Genomic DNA, 17,242 nt, shown 5'->3' with positions numbered 1-17,242 from the left:
CCCAGAGTTGGCTCTCCCTGATGATCCAGAAATTGGCCCACTGTGTTATCAGTGTCTCTTGTAACAAACTTGTCTTTTCTACACCTTGGTTTAAATCCAGAAAATTCTTTTTCCACCCGCGTGTAGAGAACTGGCCTGCGTGTTGGTCTAGTGGATGTCTGAGCTGAACTTTTCCCTTCTGGGGTGTACTCTCAGACTCTGTTGAGTTTGCTACTGCATCCCTCTTGCATGGATTTCTCTTCACTCAGGGACACACATCAGTTTTTATGAATGATAAACTCCTTGCCCTCCAGTCAAATGTTAGGACCTAAGTCTGCCCTTCTTGAGTGTAGCCCATGTGTGTTCCATGGGAAAATATTGTACTTGCCCAGACAGTATCTAGAAGAAGATTTGAAGGCCAGAGATTTGAAGGCAGCAAGCTCTCCTGGGTCCACCAGAAAAGGAGGTGGTCAGCTTCTTAATCCTCCCATCCAGGGCATATGAGGCATTTGAGGTTGTCCCTGGATTCTTGGCTCAATTCCCCTCCTATGTCCATCTCCCCTTTGGCTGTCAGAAAGCTCAGACATAAATGGCAGCTTCCCTTTATAATCATGCAGCAGTCCTGCAGCCCGTACACCTGTGTTTTAATTTTTCTGCTGAATCCTGTTTAGGAGAGTGTTGCCAACCAGGTTTCTTGAGGAAGCAGACTCTGAGATGGAGATGTGTATGCAGGTGATGGATAGGGCTGTTCTTTTGTTAGTAAGACCTGCGGAGCAGGGAAAGAAGCAGGACTGACAGATTGGAAAGGGAATTGCAATGCAACCACATAAAAATCTCAGCCAATTTCTCGGAGAGCCCTGCATCTTAGATGACAATTCAGCGTTGTATTGAATGGGGGCAATGGGCTGGGCCTTTATGCTCCTCCTGTACTGGTCATTGGATGGGTGGTATAAGTGCTGTGAGGCATGTGAGGGATCTGCACAGCACACTACAGCATCCACATGGAGAAACACACCTCCTGGTAAAGTACGCATACTCTGGACTCACACTGAGTTTGAATTCTAGCTGAATGACTTTTTTGGCTAGGTCTCTCATTTCCTCATCTACAAAATAGATAATTATATTATCTACTTCATAAGTTTTTGGCAAGGATTCATTGAGTAAATCTGTATAAAGGGTTTAGATCCATAGCAGGCTCATAGTCGGCACTCATTAAATGTTAGCTATTAATATTAGGCTAGTTCCTATATTTTATGGCCTAAGCTTTAAATGCATTTTTATATGGCTTTATTGTATATAATGTTATCAGTGTTTTCAAAACCTCTGTGCATTAGGGCGGGGGAGAGGGGGCATGTTGATACTGGATCCTGGATCTGATGTGCAATGAACACAGCATGGGGTACTCAATAGTTGCAACCCTACTAACTACTCCCTCTGAGGCCCATCAGGTAAGGGCCTGTGCTGGGATCTGGGGTGGGGCAGAGTCTGAAGGTGGAGCAGAAACAAGACAAAGCTGACAGATACTCTTTGACAAATGATATTAAGATACTTACAAATCCTGCCTCCAAAATACAGCTTCTGAGCAAAGCCACGCATGTTATATTATCTATCACAAGGAAATTTTCCATTTCCTGTGTCTAACCCTGCCAGGCAGTTAAATGACATAGAAAATATGGTGACAGCTTGCTGTGTTCCTGACCCCATTATGGAGCCAGTGCATGAAATATGCCTCCTTTGAAAATAAACAGTTATTCATCAAGTTGTCTCTCGCTAGCATGGTGTAATTATCTTCCCAAAGTTATGAATGAAATGATAGGTTCCCAACAGAAAGAGCATGATGTAAAGATGGGTTTCAGCAGCATCAGTTTTATTTATCTAAGAAAGGTTGGGCCTGCCTCTTCTTGGGCTGCTCTTGCTGCTGAATGATTTCATGATGTGCATGCGATGGGGAGGGGCCCCTCGGAGAGAACCAGAGCTCTCAGGTACCTAACGGATTTGTGATCACATTTTTACCTTGGTCTGTTCCAAGGGTGAGAGAGTCCAACCTTAAGTCCCCAACTTTCAGGAGTCTAGATTGGGTCAAAGGGATATGAGGCCCGAGGGGAGGCCAGAACTGACCTGAGGTTGCAGGCAACATCCACAGAGTTAACTGGATACATCTACAAGGGACTGGGTGCTAAACGAGGGCTGGCTGCCTGGCCTTGTAATGTGTTACCCCAAACCAGAGCTTCTTCCTCTGGTCTGTGATTACTCCTTGTTCATGGCTAAAGTTCATGGGAGCAAAACATATCAGCTATATTCAGCAATTTCTGCCTCAGAATATATTTGTGTCCCAGAGTTTAGTCTAACAGGGAAGTCCTCCTCACTCAACAGCCAGTGAGAAAGCCTCTTTATTCTCTGAGACGTGAAGCTGCAAGAAGCTTGATACCCTGTCCCCCCTCTGTCACCTGCCATGTTGTGTCCGTGCCCATTTTTCTCACTCTCCTGTCACAGAGGAACCCCGTCCCTACTCTGGCCCAGAGTGAATGAGCTTCATCTGGTTCTTTTCTTCTGACCTGTGTTTTTAATCCCCTCCTCTCTCCATAGCACTCTTGCTACATCAAGTATTCCATCCTCATACAAGTAAAATGCTTTCCATAGTGCCTGACACATAAGAATTCAACTCATGTTGGCTATTGCTACTGTTATGTTTATCACCAAGAAAACACCAGTAAACTTTTCACGTGTGGGTCAGCCCATTCCTTCCATTCAGAAATGTGACCACCCAGAAATGTGACTACCTAAATGTTTGCTATCAGGAGCCCTGTTGTGGCTCAGTGGTTGACAAACCCAACTAGGAGCCATGAGGATGTGGGTTTGATCCCTGGCCTTGCTCAGTGGGTTAAGGATCTAGCATTGCCGTGAGCTGTAGTGTAGGTCGCAGATGTGGCTCAGATCTGTGTTGCTGTGGCTGTGGTGTAGGCCAGCCACTATAACTCCAATTCGACCCCTGGCCTGGGAACTTCCATGTGCCTTGGGTGTGGCCCTAAAAAGACAAAATAACTAACTAACTAACTAACTAAATAAATAAATAAAATGTTTGCTATGATTAACCCCCCCATCACCCTCATCATTCTTATTATCACTATTATTATCCACCTGGGTAAAATTTCTACGAAGACTTCCTTAAGATGAGTGCTAGAGCGACATAGGCCCGATAAACCAGTTACGTCTAATTGTGAGAAATTAAAACACAAAAGCAAAATCATTTCATAAGACAGGAGCTCTGATGATAGTTGCTAAGACATACAGCTTCAGAGGTTTATTTGTTTATTTATTTTTCAAACTCTTTTCAATGCATAAACACATATATACATGTGTATGTATTTTCCCAGAACTGGACCATATATCCAAAGTTTTCCCATAACTGGAGATACATATGCTCAGATATATCCTAAGGCATTTGAAATATATTACTAAATAACTCTATTATCAATATATCAATATGCTTATTCCTCTATCCAGGGTTTCTTAACTTTGGATGAACAATAGAATCGTCTGAGAAGATTTCAGAAATCCAGTCTGTCAGGTACTTTAGGCCAAGGTCTGCCAAACACCAGTGTTTTTGTAAAGCACCCCAGGTGATCTCAATGTGTAGCCATGGTTGAAAACCATTGGCCCCATCCTTTGCATTTTGCTGATTATTTTAATTGATTGAGTTACAGAATCTACTTGGAACTGACTGCTCATCAACCAATCATTGCCCTGTGAATTCTTGAACTCATTCATTTCTCACTGCTGATGTCTGAGTGACCAAGTGTCCTGGCTTCCAGGGTACCATGGAATTATTACTGTCATTCCTCCCCGAAGGCTGTGCTGGGAACTCTCTCTGGAGATAAAGTCTGGGGTGATGGGGACTGGTTATGCCATGCTTCTGGGTTTTACTTTTGACGGTGATGTAACTACGTTGTCCTCTCTGGTAGTGAGTTTGGTAGGGGTCATGCTGGTGGTGAGGAGAACTCACTTGTGTGAGTAGTAACCCGGACGAACGTGGAACACCTTCCCCAAAAGACAGGATCACGTGGCCCCTGTTACCCCAAATCAGCCGTTGCCCCAACCTCCCCTCAACCTGCCCTACTATGGTCTTTGCAGCACATGTAAATTTCCAGAAAGGAGAATCTATATTCATAGTTTCTCTACTTTTTCAATCTACTGGCTCCTGCTGCCATGATTCCAATCAAACTTCCAGGATCACAAATGGCTTCGGAGCTGTTAGGATTCTTCTCCTATTCCTCTGACTCTCCTTTTTCTGTTTCCTTTCTTGGCCCTTCCTGTTCTATTCAAACTTCAAATTTCAAAGCTCTGTCCCCAACAGAGTTGCCAGATTTAGCAAGTAAATAACTGTTTTACCTGGCAACCCTGACCTGCTGTCTACTTGCCCATCTATGTTCTCCCTGGGAAGGTTTATCCAAGGCTTTGCTATTCCCTCTGTAAACATGCCTCAAAGTCCACGTTTCCAACTCTGCTTCCTGAGACTCAAGCTGAGAAGTTCAGTCCCCTCCTGGATGTTCTCCAAACACCTCAAGCTAAATATGAAGGCTGCCTCCTCCAAACATGCTCCTCCTACTGTGTTTCAAAAATGGGACATAGTTTCCTTTAAAGGAAGGAGTTCAGAGCTCCTTTGTCCTCTTTCTGAGCTCTTCCTTGCTTTTCCCAGAGAGGAGAAATTGATCTGCATGGGTCAGGTTTTAAAATCTAATCAGGAGTTCCCATTGTGGCTCAGGCGTAATGAACCTGACTGCTATCAATGAGGACGTGAGTTCAATCCCTGACTTTACCCAGTGGGTTAAGGATCCGGCATTGCTGTGGCTGTGGTGTAGGCAGGCACAATTCTTCCCTTAGCCTGGGAACTTCATATGTCGTAGGTGCAGCCCTAAAAAGACCAAAAAAAAAAAAAAAATCGAATAAGATCCTGTTTATTTGGGGGACATCACTATGCTTTATTTATTTATTTGGTCTTTTTAGGGCCACACCTGTGGCATATGGAAGTTCCCAGGCCAGGGATTGAATCAGAGTTGTAGTCGCTGGCCTATGCCACAGCCACAGCAACACAGGATCTGAGCCATGTCTGCAACCTACAGCTCACGGCAACGCCGGATCCTTAACCCACAGAGCAAGGCCAGGAATTGAACCGGCATTCTCATGGATGCTAGGCAGATTTATTTCCGCTGAGCTATGACTGGAACTCCCAATATGCTTCAGAACAGGGTCTGGCAAACTTTTTCTGTAAAGGGCAGAGAGCTTTGTGGGCTATATCTCTCTAAAAGCAGTCACTGACAATAGGTAAATGAATGGGCATGACTGTAAAATTTTATGTATGGACATTAAAATTCTCATTTTATGTAATTTTCACTTGCCATGAAATATCATTCTTGTTTTAATGTTTTCCCAACCATTTGAAAATGTAAAAATCATTTTTAGCTTGTGAGTTATGAAAACCAGCAATGGGCCACTCTTAGCCCATGCTCCATAGTTTGCCAACCTCCACTTTGAAAGGTAATGGTGGGACTTGACTGTTTTTCTTTCTCCGTGGAGCAAAACTTGACTGTTTTTCTTTCTCCATGGAGCAAATGCTCCGTGGAGCATTCTCCAGGGCTTTCTCCAACTAAGCCCATCTGATCACCTATCTCATCTCTCTCTTCCTTCCACGTGTTTAAAATGATAAGGGTCAGCCACCAGCCTGGCTGTCTTATACCCTCTCAGTCATTTTTGGCTTCTTCCATCCATGTGACCAGTGTGGCAAGAGTTGAAACTTGAGTGGGGGCTTTGAGGGAGGAAGGAGGGGAAATTGGCCATAATTCTTTATCTGTTTTAGCCTCTTATTTGTCGTGTGTGTGTGTGTGTGTGTGTGTGTGTGTGTGCTCTCTGGATAACTTCACAGTAAGTGGCTATGGTTTGGGAAGGGAGTGTGGTAGACCATGGTTTTCTGGCTAAATATGAAGTCTTAGCACCTAAAATACAAATACTGTTTCTAACAAATAACGGCACCATCCTTCTAGCACCCCAGCTAAAAAATGTATGTTATCTTTGACTGTTTCCTGATCTGTTATCTCCATACCCAACCAGTCTCAAATTGCCACAGTCACCATTGTTATTTTGAGTATTAATGTTAATCCCCTTCTATAGTCCATTATTTTTTAAAGATTTTATGGCCATACCCACAGCATATGGAAGTTCTCAGGCCAGGAAGTGAATCCAAGCCACAGCTGAGATCTTTACTGAAGCTGTGGAAATGCTGGATCCTTTAACCCATTGTGCCAGGCTGGGGATCAAACCTGTACCCTCATGGTGACCCAAACCACTCCAGTCAGATTCTTCTTTTTTTTTTTTTTTTTTTTTTTAGGGCTGCACACACAGCATATAGAGGTTCCCAGCCTATGGGTTGAATCAGAGCTGTAGCCGCTGGCCTACACCTCAGCCACAGAAATGCCAGATCTGAGCCTCTTCTGTGACCTACACCGCAGATCATGGCAATGCCGGATCCTTAACCCACTGAGAGAGGCCAGGGATTGAACCTATATCCTCATGGATACTAGTCAGATTCATTTCCACTGAGCCACCATGGGAACTCCTGCAGTCAGATTCTTAACCCACTGTGCCGCAGTGAGAACTCCTACTCCACTCTTGATGCCTTTGTAACATGCATTCAAATGGACATGAGATAATTTTTTGAATTGAAGCGGGAGTAGGGGACATTTTTATGATGATATTATATCAGAATTAATCAAAGATTTAAATTTGTGTAGAGCGATGGTAAATGAAAAGTGATTATGGAGGAAAGCAAGATGGCGGCTATGAGTAGACACATGGTGGTAATTATGGCTTCAGAGGAGAGCCTGGCCCCATGAAGTTGCTTTATTGTCTGGAATTCCACATATTCTAGGAATATTTTAGAGACTGTCAAAGAATTAATAACATAAGCACCTGCTGGGAACAGGTGGACACTCTGAAAGAGCAATGAAGAGGCTCCCAGGATCTGAAAAGGGCATTTCTCTTCCCTTTTCTTTTCTCAGGCTTTGGATTTATGAATATGCTCACCCCACCCCAGCCTAATTAATGCAGATTTGTTTGCCTTGATTAGAAGATTTACTGTCTGTGGTATGTTTTCTATGTTAATTAACTTCCTCTCTATGACCTTGGGTTTAAAAATACCTGTGAAGAACATGGAGGACACAACCCTATTTCTTTCATATGACAAATATATTCTCAGATCTGCTGGAGGCAAAAGCACCAGCCATGCCAGACAAATTTTCCTTGAGGACGTGGCCTCCCAGAGTTGTGGAGGGACGTGTTCCCCTGTGTGCTCAGCCATCCTATCTCCTTAATCCCTCTTCAGCAGTCATTTTTTTTAAAAGACACATCTGAGCAAGCAAGTATCCTTAGACACTCTCAGTGGTAGAGTTCCCCTGCTGCCTACAAATAAAGCAAACTCCTGAGCTAAGGTGTTCAAGTCTCTTCCTTTGAGCTGCTTCCCGTAAGCTTCCCGTCGCCACCTCTGACTATGCCCTGCTCTGGCCACCCTGAAGGTTCAGGCACCTCTGGGCTTCAGGCACTAAACCTCCATGATGCCGAGTGTTCATGTGACTTCTCTACACTGAGTAAGTCACTGACCCTTTTGTATCTACTGCCCAGTTCCCTTTATTCAAATTGTTCTTTTTCCTAGTTGCTATGTTTTAAAAATCCTACTCAGCTTTCCAGGTCAAATCCTGTCTTCATGAAAATTTCCCAGTGTCTCTCAGTCTATTCCCTACCACGCATTGCCACTCTTTCGTTAAACACCTGTTCATTCTAGCCTCTGGTATGTTAATTTGATCATACCATTGTTCTTCCATAAATATTTACAATTCGCCCCCTATGTATCAGGCACCGCATCAGACACGGGAGATGAATGGGGAGCAAGGCTGCGATCTAGACATCCTTTCTGGCCACGTGGGGCATGAGGACCACTGGTCGCAGCCCCCTTATAGCAAGCACTGTGGGCTGAACTGTGATGTTCCCAGGCAGTGTGAATTAAGGAAGAATAGCATCAGTCCAGCTGTCTTACCTTGGTTTTACTGAATGAGGTGTGCAGCTTGATGGGAAAACTGAATTGCTTGGGACAGTGGAGGGAATTTTTAGTGTCTTGACAAAAAGAAGACAGAAGAAAGAGACTCCTCAGAAAGTAGTTCTTTCTCTAAAGCGAAGAGGCTATAGAGAAAAAAATTAAAATATCCAAGAGAAAGTCGGCTTACTCATTGCTGTATTGTATGGAATGAAATGAAATCATGGGAAATATTCAGCACCATGCCTAAAACATACTAAGAATCAATAGAGTTTAGCTGCTGTTGTCATTAATATTTTACCCCTTTCTCTGAATCGCCATGAAATCTTCATTAACATTACTTGTCAATCCTTTGGAGCTGGTCTTTTTTGGAGGGTTGGGGAGGATACTAGGAGTCTGGGGCAAAGTATTGTCTAGCCTTGCGGTGGGCTTAGAAGACAAATCCAAGGCTGCCCAAAGAGAACCAGTCATATCTGAGTATCACATACCATTTATTGACCGCTTACCTTGTGCCAGGAACTGGGCTAAGAGCTCCGTGTACTTTGTCTCCTTTAATCCTCAAAACACCCTATGACATAGATATTATTATCATCCTCAGTTTTATAGATGAGGAAACCGAGGCACCAAGAACATGAATAATTTGCCCAAAATTATACAGTTAACAAGTGGTCGAAGCTCGTATTCAAATCCTAAATTTCCAAAGCTCTTCCAAGTTGCCATTTTCTCTGCTATCCTTTGACTAACCACCAGCTCCATGAGGGTGGGAAAAGGTAGTCTTGAAGGAGAAATGACCTAGGACCCTAACCTCATTTTATAAACGAGAATTGAGACTATGGAAAGGTAAAGGAACGTAGTCAGCACGTTTTGAAATTAGGACGTTAGCCCCTGTCTTCTGACCCCTACTCAAGTGCTCCTTCCATTATAGGAGGTTGACTTTATGGACGAACATAAAATTCCCATGTTATGCATGATTGCTATCTTCACTCCTGGGTTGATAGGATCACCAAGCCCAGGCAGGATTAGTGTCTTCTTCGATTTATGGTCTTATTCTTTCCTGCTCTGGGTTATTCAAAGGTCAGCTGGACTAATGGATGAGGCCTGCTTTGCAGTCTATGTTCAATTTAAAATGCATGATGCCTGTCAGACTTTTATTTTTTTAAAGGGAGCTCTTGTTGAGGCAGGGATGCTATTTTAGAGATGATTCTGTGTTTGGTTTTAGAGAGTATATCAGATACAAATCAGAAGGATAGTGTTGAAATTCATGACATGTGAAGAAAAAGAGATCTACATTCTCAAATGAACTCCTGATAAGAACAAAAAGATTCTGTGAAATATTTCACCAAAGTCTTTTGAAGTCATTAAGAAAGTGCCCAGCCAGGGCTGAAAAGTGCCTTAATGGTTGTATTTTTTTACAGCAATTGAAGTATAGCATCAATCTCCACCTAACTTGAATCACAGTGAAGCAGGTTATTTTAAAAATTAGATACAAGTGTTCTGGTTTATAAGGTGGCTGGCTCATAACCCTTGATACAACCTCTTCCAACCTCCCAATAAAAGTCCATAAAACAGAGAAAATGTCAAAAATGCATTAAAAAAAAAGACACCTATATACTGGGACTGACAAATTGCTGCCAGAATCTGGGACTAATTAACACCAACTTCAATGCCAATGAAATTAGTCTGAGAATGCAGGTCCTCTCCTGTCCTTGCTCTGTTATTAGAAACGGAAGCCTGCTAGACTGAAAACAGTAATGATAATAAGAGTAGTTAACATTGATAAAACATAAAATGAGGCATATTTGAGCAAAAAAAAAATTTATTTGAGCAAAGGTTGATTGGAATTGGGCAGTATTACACCAGAAGTGGTTAGGGATGATCCACTGACAGGAGCTAGGGGCAAGATTTTTATAGAGAAGATGCAAAATAAAACAAGGAAATTGATTGGCTATAGCTTCAGCAGTTGCATTATCTGGTGAAGCTTCTTTGGCTCTTTGGTGATTAATTGTTCTTCTTATCCTTGAGGCATTTACAGGAACTGACAGGTGTAGGTTTGGGTTGTCTTATGTGTTTCTTATGCTATCAAGGTGTTGGAGCCATCTCAGTCTAACGATTTCCTTTTTCGATTAGTTTAATAGCACTTATTGAGCGATGACCATGTGCAAGGCACTACTCTAAGCATTTCACATGAAATTAAATCATTTAACCCTCTCAACAGTTCTGTGAATTAAGAACTACTATTTCTCCCATTTTATAGATGAGGAAGCTGAGGCACAGAAAGGCTATGATTGTAAACATAAGAAGAGGAGTTCCCACTGTGGTGCAGTGTGTTAAGGATACAGTACTGTCTCTGCAGCATCTGGAGTTACCTTGGAGACATGGTTGGAGCCCTGGCCCAAGCCAGTGGGTTAAAGATCTGGTGTTGCTGCAGCTGTGGCAGAAGTTACAGCTGTGTCTCAGATTCAGTCCCTGGCCTGGGAACTTCCATGTACTGTGGGTGCAGCCAAAACAAACAAACAAAGAGGAAACTGATAGTTGTATAATTTGGGGGTGACTTCTGTAGACAAATTAGGACAACCCTGCCCCCCCACAAAATTAGGTTAATAAAGAAGTTATTTACTTATTTATTTATTTATTGTCTTTTGTCTTTTTAGGGCCGCACCCCCAGCACATGGATGTTCCCAGGCTAGGGGTCGAATCAGAACTGTAGCCACCAGCCTACACCACAGCCACAGCAACATGGGATTTGAGCCTCATCTGTCCATCTGCACCACACCTCAGGGCAAGGACAGATCCTTAACCCACTGAGTGAGGCCAGGGATCAAACCTATGTCCTCATGGATACTAGTCAGATTTTTTTCCACTGAGCCACAACAGGAACTCCAGAGAATTTCAACTATATACATATTATATTATGTAATAAAAAACAAAAACATATCTTTAATTAAAATGTTTGAGAAACACAAATACTGATCTTACATTAAATTATAAATTTAAATAAATTGCAAAAAGTAGAAAATGTAATGATTATATTCTCTATCTAAAATTCAGTAAATCTAGAAATCAAAAAAATTTAAGGATAAAGCCCTCAGCCTCATGGAAGTGAAAATTTTTTTAAATATCAGGAGTTCCCATTGTGGCTAAGCAGTAACAAACCTGACTAGTATCCATGAAGATGCAGGTTCAATCAGTGCGTTAAGATGCAGGCCTTGCTTGGTGGGTTAAGGATCCAGCATTGCTGTGAGCTCTGGTGTAAGTTGCAGATGTGGCTCAGATCTGGCATCACTGTGGCTGTGGTGTAGGCCAGCAGCTATAGTTCTGATTCAACCCCTAGCCTGGGAACTCTACTATGCCATGGGGGCAGCCCTAAGAAAAGCAAAAAAGATAAGAAAAGAAAAGAAAAAAGAAAAATCATTAAGAGAGGAAATCAATGGTGCAACTGTAGGTCACTTAGGAAACTGTAGTGAGAATACATTACATCAAAACTCATGAGATGTTGTCAAAACCATCTTCACAGGCAAATTCATAGCATAAAATGATCTCATTGTATAACAGGAACAAAATGAAATTAACTTTCTTCTTTGGCTCAATAACTTAGAAAATAAACAGCTAGATAAGTAAAAAAAAAAAAAAAAAAGAAAAGAAACAAACATCATGAAATTGATATATGTGGTGGAGACTGTAGGATGATTTTCTTAGTGCTTTCAATCCTAACCTTATTTTCTCTTGTCGTCTTCTATAGAAGCTGAGAAGCAAATTAAGTAACTTCTCAGTACTTTTTGAAGGTAGAAGTGGCCAGGTGAAATAAATCTTATCACCAAAATAGCAACATAGGATGAATGAGGGGGCTTCTTGGAGCGCTCTTGCTTTAATGGTAGAAAGTGTTACTACAGAGCTCATTCATTGCTTTCTCTCTCCCCTTTCCCTGGCCATATTTTCTGTCTTGAATGTATCTTTGATATCTGACATAATAACCATCTTGTAACCAGGAAGTCACAAACATAACGAAGGAAACCAATGGCTAGTGAATTGAAAAAACAGAATAAGTCTGGATCCCTGACAGCACTGCCGAGTAGTTGAACAGTGCTAGAAACCATCAACTTCTGAGCTCATTTTCATGTTAGAAAAGTCAGTGCTGATTTGTTGAAGCCATGGTTAGTTGCATTTTCTGATACATGCAGCTAAACATACTACTAATGGTATACAGATCATTCTGAAAATGAAAACAAACTTCTGACAAATCTAATTTTTCAAAAGAATGAAAAAGCAAATAAATAAAAGTAATATTTATTCCAATATATCATAAATACAGAAAGAATTTTAAAATGTTTAAAGAATGTCATGCTAATAAAACTGACAATCTCTTTTTTTTTTTGCTTTTTTGCTTTTTGGGGCCACACCTATGGCATATGGGGGTTCCCAGGTTAGGGGCAGAATTAGAGCTGTAGCCACTGGCCTACACCACAACCACAGCAATGCCATATCTGAGCTGTGTCTGCGACTTACACCACAGCTCATGGCAATGCCAGATCCTTAACCCACTGAAAAAGGCCAAGGATTGAACTTGCATCCTCATGGATCCTAGTTGGATTCGTTTCCACTGCGCCATGACGGAAACTCCAAAACTGACAATCTCAAATGAGTCTTTTGCTCTAGACAAAATAAATGAAAAATAATCATTGTACATTCAGGTTTTTAATTTCCTTCCAATTATTGTATTAGGAATTGGTTGCAAAAATGAAGTACTCTGGGTATTTTAGGTAGGACATGATTTAGGACAGGGAATATATGCTTTAAAAACTATTGGGAAATACATACATACCACCACACTCCCCCCCCCCCCACACACACACACATGCACACAGACAAAACCTTTGGAAGAAACAGAAGCAAGAGCAGGGAACCTGGCTAACAGCACTCAGGTTCTAGTCAGGTTTCAGGAAATCTGGAAGTTGCTACTATCACCCCAGTCTGCAACTGCAAGAAACCAATCCCTGCTGGTGGTCACATGTGCCTGCAGCACCAAGGTAGGTGTCTCTGGGAAGAAAGGCTCTGGGGCCACTGAACTGCTTTCCCTCCTGCCTTTTAAATCTCACGGTGAGTGCCTCTTATGAATATACTATGTATAAGACTACCCTGCTGGCCAAGGATTTGCGAAAATGTAGTTCTCAGATCTCCAGCCCCTGTAATGGAGAGAGAGCCTAGAAGGGGTGGAAGAGGGGAATGGTACCAAGTACCAGCAGCCATCCTGACACATTTATTCATTTTATTATTGGATATTTATTTAGGAAAAAACAAGAAGCCCATATTTCTCTCTCCCTCTCTCTCTTATACGTATATGTTATATATATATAATAGTAATATATCTTATATTACTATATAATTTATATATTTAATAATATAAATTTATATATATAAATTATATGGTGATTATATATCTTGTATAGATATGTCATAATTATAAAATTATATGAATTACATATAATATATAATTACATAAATATATAAGTCCATGAAATTCTCATGCTATAGAACTGTGCACACCTTCTCTCCAAAACATATTGTCTTAAAATCCCAGAAGCAGAATTATGTCCAAATGTGTTTAGCTACAGACATTTTAATGGAACTATTTATAGAAATGTGGGCAAGGGTTTAGAAAGTTCATGTATGTTGAGGTATCCCAACCACACCAGCAATAATGGGAAACCATTACCATCCCAGGCCTGAAAGGGGCAAGGAGAGGATAGAGGTTTTAAAGTGTGGCCACACATTTTTTGCTACTCCTTGAAGAAATAGAGCTGAATTCCCCTCCGCTTGAGTGTGGGCTGGACTTAGTGACTTCCTTCCAATAAATAGAATGTGGCAGAAGTGGGGAGGATATGTGACTTCTGAGACTAAATGGCTTGTGCCTTCTTGTTTTCTCTCTCAGATTGGTTGTTGTCACAGAAGCCAGCAGCCTTCCACAGGACACTCAAGCAACCCTTTGGAGAAGCCCACAGGGGAAGGACCTGGGGTCTCTGCCAACAACCATGAGCTCAGCACCATACCCTCCGGTCCCAGTCAAGCCTTCAGATGATGTCAGCCCAGTTCACATCCTCATGGAAACATCTTGAGAGACCTTGAGCCAGAACTGTGCAGCTATCAGAAACTGTATGAGAGAATAAATGTTGCTGTTAAATTGGGGGGTGAGGCCCAGTCCATAATGATTGGCCTTGGGGCACAGAGCTGGGCTGAGCTGGTCAGAGGACGATTTACAGAGCCAACAAAGAATACTGAGAACAGATTTTGACTGTCTCACCTATGAGCAGTGTTTTGGTCAGGATTGGTCAGAGAGGGAGACCCCCGAGGAGGTATATATATTATACTTATTGGATTTTATGCAATTGTGGAAGCCAGTTAAACAATTTCTATATGGCTATTGCTTCTGCGTCTGGAGCCAGAGCCCAAAGTCAGTGAAGCAGGCAATGAGGAAAGAAGGATGAATATGATGAAGTAAAGTAGCAAGAACTGGGGCCTGGAAATTCAGACCGAAACATACTCTGGCCTTTCACTGCCCTCAAGTCTCCAGTTTTGATGATGGGAGGATCTGCAGGGAAATTGGTACCCTTCTCGTGGAGTAGAAATGAAACTGAAGAGGTTGGCTGCCAGGAACTTGGTGTGCTGTGACCTGGCTGCTGTCCCAACCCCAATCAGGAGAGCCTACAGAGCAGTGACTGTCGACTTAAAGAAATTGCACAACCTGAAAATTGAGAGTTAAGTTTTATTTGGGGTGAAATTAGGCCTTAAGCCTGGAAGGCAGCATCTCAGGTAGCCCTGAGAAACCACTCCAGGCAGTGAGGGAGGAGCTAGGCTATACAGGAGTTTTTGCAACAAAGGGCAGGGAGCAGGAACAAAAGAGACCTGGGCTCACTGAAATCATTCCTTTGCTATGCACCTCCTCTATCAGGGCCAGGATCCCGAGTTTTCACAGCCTGCAGAACTCACCTGCTCTCATCCTTGGAGGTGACTGCATTCACAGATGACCTTATGACATGCTTTGTTTTATCCTTGACTACAGCCAGGGCTGCAATATTTCAGACAGCTCTGAAATACCGCCCAAAGAGGGAAAGGGGGAATATCGAGATATGATAAAGGTGAAGGGCGAGGTGCACGCAGCCAGACACACATTTTACAAAAATCTGTGGCTGATCTCCTTGTTAGAAAGGGCGAGGGAAGAAGTGTTACTACCAGTCACAAGGAGAAGACATCACCATGAAGGATTCTAGTGTTTTTCTAGATATGAGGAGATGCAAAAATGGGGCATATAAAACCTTTTAAAAATATCTGACTTTCTTGGGAGTTCCCATTATGGCACAGTGGGTTAAAAACCCAACTGCAGTGCTAAGGTTGCTGCAGAGGTGAAGGTTCAATCCCTGGCCCAGGAACTTCCAGGGGTGTGGCCTTAAGGAGAAAAAAAAAATCTGTTTAGAGGGTAAATCTCATGTTGTGCTCTTACCACAATAAAATTAAAATTAAAAAAAAAAATCAGGGAGTTCCCGTCATGGTGCAGCAGAAATGGATCTGACTAGGAACCATGAGATTGCGGGTTTGATCCCTGGCCTTGCTCAGTGAGTTAAGGATCTGGCGTTTCTGTGGCTGTGGTATAGGCCAGTGGCTAGAGCTCCGATTAGACCCTGGCCTGGCAACCTCCATATGTCAAGGGTGCGGCCCTAAAAAGACAAAAAGACTAAAAAAAAAAAAAAAAAAAAAAAATCTGACTTTCTGAAGAAGACCTGTTCTTCCAGTTTTCCCAGAGCATAGAGTGCCTCACTCCTGATTTTTCACCTTGTGATCTGTGCAGATAGTGTTGCAGGTCTGCTGCTGCAGTGGCTCAAGATTTAATCCATGTAGAGGCTGATGGTAAGTACCACACTTCAGTTCACAGACAACGTTCTGAGTGGCATCAATGCCACTGACCAGTGATTGTATAAGACTCTGTCCCCCACTTCACCTCCTCTTCCCAACCTCACACAAGTGTCTCACGGCCCAGCTAACCCAGCGCTATGCACAGAGGGGAATTTTGGAAACAGTCCCTGCTTAACTATAAGTTAATACAATACAAATCCTCTGCGGAGTTGCCAAAGGACAAAATATAGTAGCAAAATGATAAAAAACAAAACACACACATAAAAAAAGAAAAAAATATAGTAGCAAAATGAAGTATTAAGGGGATTATTTACCATGGCTATATCAGGTTTACTCGCAGATAGCATGGATAAATTCACGTTGCAAAAATTTATTCACATAATGACATCAGTTCAACCATCTCAATAAGAAAAACTGTATTCATAATCTCTATAAATGACAAAAAGACATTCAGATAAAATTCAACATTCATGCCTGGTTTAAAAAAAATCCTCATAGAAAGCTAAGAATGGGATGATAACTCCCTTTAATCTACAATATCTCATATTGACAGCCTGCATCACCCTTAATGTTGAAACACCAGAAACATTCCCATTAAAACTAGGAAGAGGCAGAAAGGCTCAGTGTCTGTATTATTATGTGGCATTGTTTCAGAAATTTTATCTGATGCAATAAGATATCAGGCTGAAATGAAAGGTAAAATTATTAGAAAGGAAATGTCAAAACTACTGTGATTTGCAAACAATATGATTATATTTCTTTAAGAAACTGCAGGGGAATTAACTGAAATCTCCTCACATTAATTCATAATAAAAGTAAAATTGTGGCATACAAGAAAAATGTGCAAAATCCTGTAGATTTCCTCCATGCCACCCATACCCTTCACATGATATCGTGGGGAGCAGAATTTAATCACAATAGAAACCAGCAAACAGTAAATCCCATGATGTTGGCATTTCTGAAGAATACAGATCATTTGTTTTGTTGAATGTCTCCTAATTTGGGTTTGTCTGATATTTCCCTATGATTAGATTCAGGTTATGCATTTTGGGCAGGAATATCTCAGAAATGATGCTGTATCCTTCTTGCATTCTTTTATGACGAACATAATGACAACTGTCCCATTATTGATGAGCCTAACTTGTATCTCTGTTAATGTGCCGTCTGCAATATTTCTCTTCTGTAAAGATTTTTCCTTTTGTAGTCATTAAGCCCCTTGTAGAAATTTATTTTGAGACCATCCAAATACCCTGTTTCTCATCAAACTTTCACCCATTGTCA

At 41.8% G+C, this 17,242-nt stretch overlaps 1 long non-coding RNA gene across 1 annotated transcript in view; it reads left to right on the top strand.

Moving 5' to 3' along the window:
- The window catches only part of LOC146405370 (uncharacterized), a 105,026-nt gene extending 89,218 nt beyond the window's left edge, over window positions 1-15,808 (top strand). Inside the window, exon 3 of the long non-coding RNA XR_014837274.1 lies at window positions 13,986-15,808. This is a non-coding gene — a long non-coding RNA (uncharacterized LOC146405370). The remainder of the gene's footprint in view (window positions 1-13,985) is intronic.
- The last annotated feature ends 1,434 nt before the right edge of the window (window positions 15,809-17,242 follow it).

Source organism: Sus scrofa, chromosome 2 (assembly GCF_054392235.1).
Source record: "Sus scrofa isolate SSC_HxYL_T2T_F1_AM1 chromosome 2, Sscrofa_HxYL_maternal_Yorkshire_Landrace_v2.0, whole genome shotgun sequence".
Lineage (NCBI taxonomy): Eukaryota > Metazoa > Chordata > Mammalia > Artiodactyla > Suidae > Sus > Sus scrofa.
This window is presented reverse-complemented; position numbering and strand designations above follow the sequence as displayed.